Genomic DNA, 5,591 nt, shown 5'->3' on the forward strand with positions numbered 1-5,591 from the left:
CTTAAATCGATATGGACAGAGATGAACCATGCAAAAGAGACTCATGCATGTAACGGAAGAAATACAATTGATAAGTAAGGGGGATATTTAAATACTTTGATAATGGAACTTGTGAAAGTATATGGGTTACTTAAGTTTCATTTTTGCTTCCTAGTATTTCTGGCTGCATGTCTGCTAGCTACTTCCAAGTATGTACATGTGTTTATACCTGTAATGATATGATTGCCTCCTAGTATTTACATGTGTTTATACCTGTACTGATGTGATTGCCTCCTAGTATTTACATGTGTTTATACTTGTACTGATATGATTGCCTCCTAGTATTTACATGTGTTTATACCTGTACTGATATTATTACCTCCTGGTATTTACATGTGTTTATACCTGTACTGATATGATTGCCTCCTAGCATTTACATATATTTATACTTGTACTGATATGATTACCTCCACCTCCTAGTATTTACCTGTGTTTATACCTGTACTGATATGATTGCCTCCTAGTATTTACATGTGTTTATACCTGTACTGATATTATTACCTCCTGGTATTTACATGTGTTTATACCTGTACTGATATGATTGCCTCCTAGTATTTACATGTGTTTATACCTGTACTGATATTATTACCTCCTGGTATTTACATGTGTTTATACCTGTACTGATATGATTACCTCTTTGTATTTACATGTGTTTATACCTGTACTGATATTATTACCTCCTAGTATTTACATGTGTTTATACCTGTGCTGATATGATTACCTCCTAGTATTTACATGTGTTTATACCTGTACTGATATTATTACCTCCTGGTATTTACATGTGTTTATACCTGTACTGATATGATTACCTCCTAGTATTTACATGTGTTTATACCTGTACTGATATGATTACCTCGTAGTATTTACATGTGTTTATACCTGTACTGATATTATTACCTCCTAGTATTTACATGTGTTTATACCTGTACTGATATGATTACCTCTTTGTATTTACATGTGTTTATACCTGTACTGATATTATTACCTCCTAGTATTTACATGTGTTTATACCTGTACTGATATGATTACCTCCTAGTATTTACATGTGTTTATACCTGTACTGATATTATTACCTCCTGGTATTTACATGTGTTTATACCTGTACTGATATTATTACCTCCTAGTATTTACATGTGTTTATACCTGTACTGATATGATTACCTCCTTGTATTTACATGTGTTTATACCTGTACTGATATGGATACTTATGTGATACACTAATGACTACTTCCAGTGTCACTTACAATACTTTTAAGTTGCAATATGTGTTTTAATGCATAGTTCCTTTGCATGTCAATAGACTGTTCAGCATGGAAGACTGGCACATAAAATTGCCAGTACTGATTGTGTTCAGCATGGAAGACTGATACATAAAAATGAAAGACTACTACATGAAGTCACAAGAATGGTCATTTGAATATGCAAGTGGTGGGCAGAAACACCAGCCATCAGTGTTGACTATAAACATATTTGCTACTATTTGTCAAAAATAACAATAATTTTGTTTTGATCGACAACAATATTTATAAAAGCTTCCTTTGCAGAAATTCCTTTACTGGATGTGAAAATTTTTAATTAATTGTAACATTTTTAAAGTTTTCTTTATTACTACTTTTAAAAACTTTTCTGTTTGTGCCCATTACCGTAGCATCACAACATTAGCACTGTGACATCATTAGCACTGTGACATCATTAGCACTGTGACATCATTTGTTTGCAAGGCACTGTTATAACTCCTAATACCAGTTACACTGCCTCCTTAAATATGGTAGGAATTAATAAACACATGACAAAGCCTAACTGTATGCAATAAATACTGGACAAATCCTAACTGTATGCAATAAATACTGGAAAAATCCTAACTGTATGCAATAAATATTGGACAAATCCTAACTGTATGCAATAAATACTGGACAAATCCTAACTGTATGCAATAAATACCAGACAAACCCTAACTGTATGCAATAAATACTGGACAAATCCTAACTGTTATCATTGAATACCAGACAAACCCTAACTGTATGCAATAAATACTGGACAAATCCTAACTGTATGCAATAAATACCAGACAAACCCTAACTGTATACAATAAATACTGGACAAATCCTAACTGTATGCAATAAATACTGGACAAACCCTAACTGTATTCAATAAATACTGGACAAATCCTAACTATATGCAATAAATACCAGACAAACCCTAACTGTATGCAATAAATACTGGACAAATCCTAACTGTATGCAATAAATACTGGACAAACCCTAACTGTATTCAATAAATACTGGACAAATCCTAACTGTATGCAATAAATACCAGACAAATCCTAACTGTATGCAATAAATACTGGACAAATCCTAACTGTATGCAATAAATACTGGACAAACTCTAACTGTATTCAATAAATACTGGACAAATCCTAACTATATGCAATAAATACCAGACAAATCCTTACTGCATGCAATATATACTGGACAAACCCTAACCGTATGCAATAAATACTGGACAAACCCTAACTGTATGCAATAAATACTGGACAAACCCTAACTGTATGCAATAAAACTGGACAAATCCTAACTGTATACAAAAAATACCAGAAAAACCCTAACTGTATACAATATATACCGGACAAACCCTAACTGTATGCAATAAATAGCAGAATAAATTTAAATGTAATGTATACAGAACTTTACCAAATTATGTGCAATTAATACAGGACTGAACGTAACAATTTATGAAGTTCAAGACATCAATGACAAAAGTCCATGCTGTATTTGAAAATATATATGTGTGTGCATGTGTGCGATTTGTATTTTTTTAAGATACTGTTAACAATATTCCAGCCATATCGCTATGATGTGTGCAATGTGGCAGTTTATAGTGATGTCTAGCACTGAAGCATCATCATGTCCCACCCAGTCACATTATCCTGACAATAGGCCAACCAGTCCTAACATTAACCACTTAATACTGAGTGCAAAGTGAGGCAGTTGCTAGTACCCTTTTTATAAGTCACTGGTATGACTCAGCTGGGGTTCGAACCCATGACCTCCTGCATCCATGGTGGATGCTCTAACAACTTAGATCAACAGAGCATTTCAAAATATAAACATCACTAAAATAAACACTTTTAAAAGTCTGCCATATACAAAGACAAGTATGGATGATGCATCAAAATGATTTTCCAGGCACCCATCCCTGAGACAAGTGAGTTTTAATAGTTAGTAGTCCTTGTCATCATTATACTCAAAACAGTAAACTTGGAACACATGCACACATCTGAGGCATGTTTGGTGCAAACATTGGTGAAAACCATGACAATATTCTATTCCTATAAATGGCCCCTTTGATGAAAATATAATAAGAGACAAGGTTTGTCACTCAAGAAATTGCAATTCCATAGATGGTTCTAGATTTCTAAGTGGTATTATTCACATTTACAACAATACCATTCTGTATTCTACAAGGCATTTTAATGTCGATAAATTTTCCCTTCATTGACCTATTGTACATAATTATTAGTTAGATAAGGAAGAAGTTAATGGATAATATGGCAAAATGTTGCTTTTTGTCGGGTCTGTTCCGCTTGGCCCAGATCAGTGGTATTTTCAAGGCTTTGCAGCTCGTTAATACACTGTCATACCAAACAATGATGCAGCTCGTTAATACACTGTCATACCAAACAGTGATGCAGCTCGTTAATACACTGTCAAGCCAAACAATGATGCAGCTTGTTAATACACTGTCATACCAAACAATGATGCAGCTTGTTAATACACTGTCATACCAAACAATGATGCAGCTTGTTAATACACTGTCATACCAAACAATGACGCAGCTTGTTAATACACTGTCATACCAAACAATGATGCAGCTTGTTAATACTGTCATACCAAACAATGATGCAGCTTGTTAATACACTGTCATACCAAACAACGATGCAGCTTGTTAATACACTGTCATACCAAACAATGATGCAGCTTGTTAATACACTGTCATACCAAACAATGACGCAGCTTGTTAATACACTGTCACACCAAACAATGATGCAGCTTGTTAATACACTGTCATACCAAACAACGATGCAGCTTGTTAATACACTGTCATACCAAACAACGATGCAGCTTGTTAATACACTGTCATACCAAACAACGATGCAGCTTGTTAATACTGTCATACCAAACAATGATGCAGCTTGTTAATACACTGTCACACCAAACAACGATGCAGCTTGTTAATACACTGTCATACCAAACAATGATGCAGCTTGTTAATACACTGTCATACCAAACAACGATGCAGCTTGTTAATACACTGTCATACCAAACAACGATGCAGCTTGTTAATACACTGTCATACCAAACAACGATGCAGCTTGTTAATACTGTCATACCAAACAACGATGCAGCTTGTTAATACACTGTCATACCAAACAACGATGCAGCTTGTTAATACACTGTCATACCAAACAATGATGCAGCTCGTTAATACACTGTCACACCAAACAATGATGCAGCTTGTTAATACACTGTCACACCAAACAATGATGCAGCTTGTTAATACACTGTCACACCAAACAATGATGCAGCTTGTTAATACACTGTCATACCAAACAATGACGCAGCTTGTTAATACACTGTCACACCAAACAATGATGCAGCTTGTTAATACACTGTCACACCAAACAATGATGCAGCTTGTTAATACACTGTCACACCAAACAATGATGCAGCTTGTTAATACACTGTCATACCAAACAATGACGCAGCTTGTTAATACACTGTCATACCAAACAATGACGCAGCTTGTTAATACACTGTCATACCAAACAATGATGCAGCTTGTTAATACACTGTCATACCAAACAACGATGCAGCTTGTTAATACACTGTCACACCAAACAATGATGCAGCTCGTTAATACACTGTCACACCAAACAATGATGCAGCTTGTTAATACACTGTCATACCAAACAATGATGCAGCTTGTTAATACACTGTCATACCAAACAATGATGCAGCTTGTTAATACACTGTCACACCAAACAATGATGCAGCTTGTTAATACACTGTCACACCAAACAATGATGCAGCTTGTTAATACACTGTCATACCAAACAACGATGCAGCTTGTTAATACACTGTCATACCAAACAATGATGCAGCTTGTTAATACACTGTCATACCAAACAACGATGCAGCTTGTTAATACACTGTCATAGCAAACAACGATGCAGCTTGTTAATACACTGTCATACCAAACAATGATGCAGCTTGTTAATACACTGTCACACCAAACAATGATGCAGCTTGTTAATACACTGTCATACCAAACAATGATGCAGCTTGTTAATACACTGTCATACCAAACAACGATGCAGCTTGTTAATACACTGTCATACCAAACAATGATGCAGCTTGTTAATACACTGTCATACCAAACAACGATGCATCTTGTTAATACACTGTCATACCAAACAATGATGCAGCTCGTTAATACAATGTCATAGCAAACAACGATGCAGCTCGTTAATACAATGTCATAGCAAACAACAA

This window comes from Sinohyriopsis cumingii, chromosome 2 (genome assembly GCF_028554795.1).
Source record: "Sinohyriopsis cumingii isolate HCF-2022 chromosome 2, ASM2855479v2, whole genome shotgun sequence".
Lineage (NCBI taxonomy): Eukaryota > Metazoa > Mollusca > Bivalvia > Unionida > Unionidae > Sinohyriopsis > Sinohyriopsis cumingii.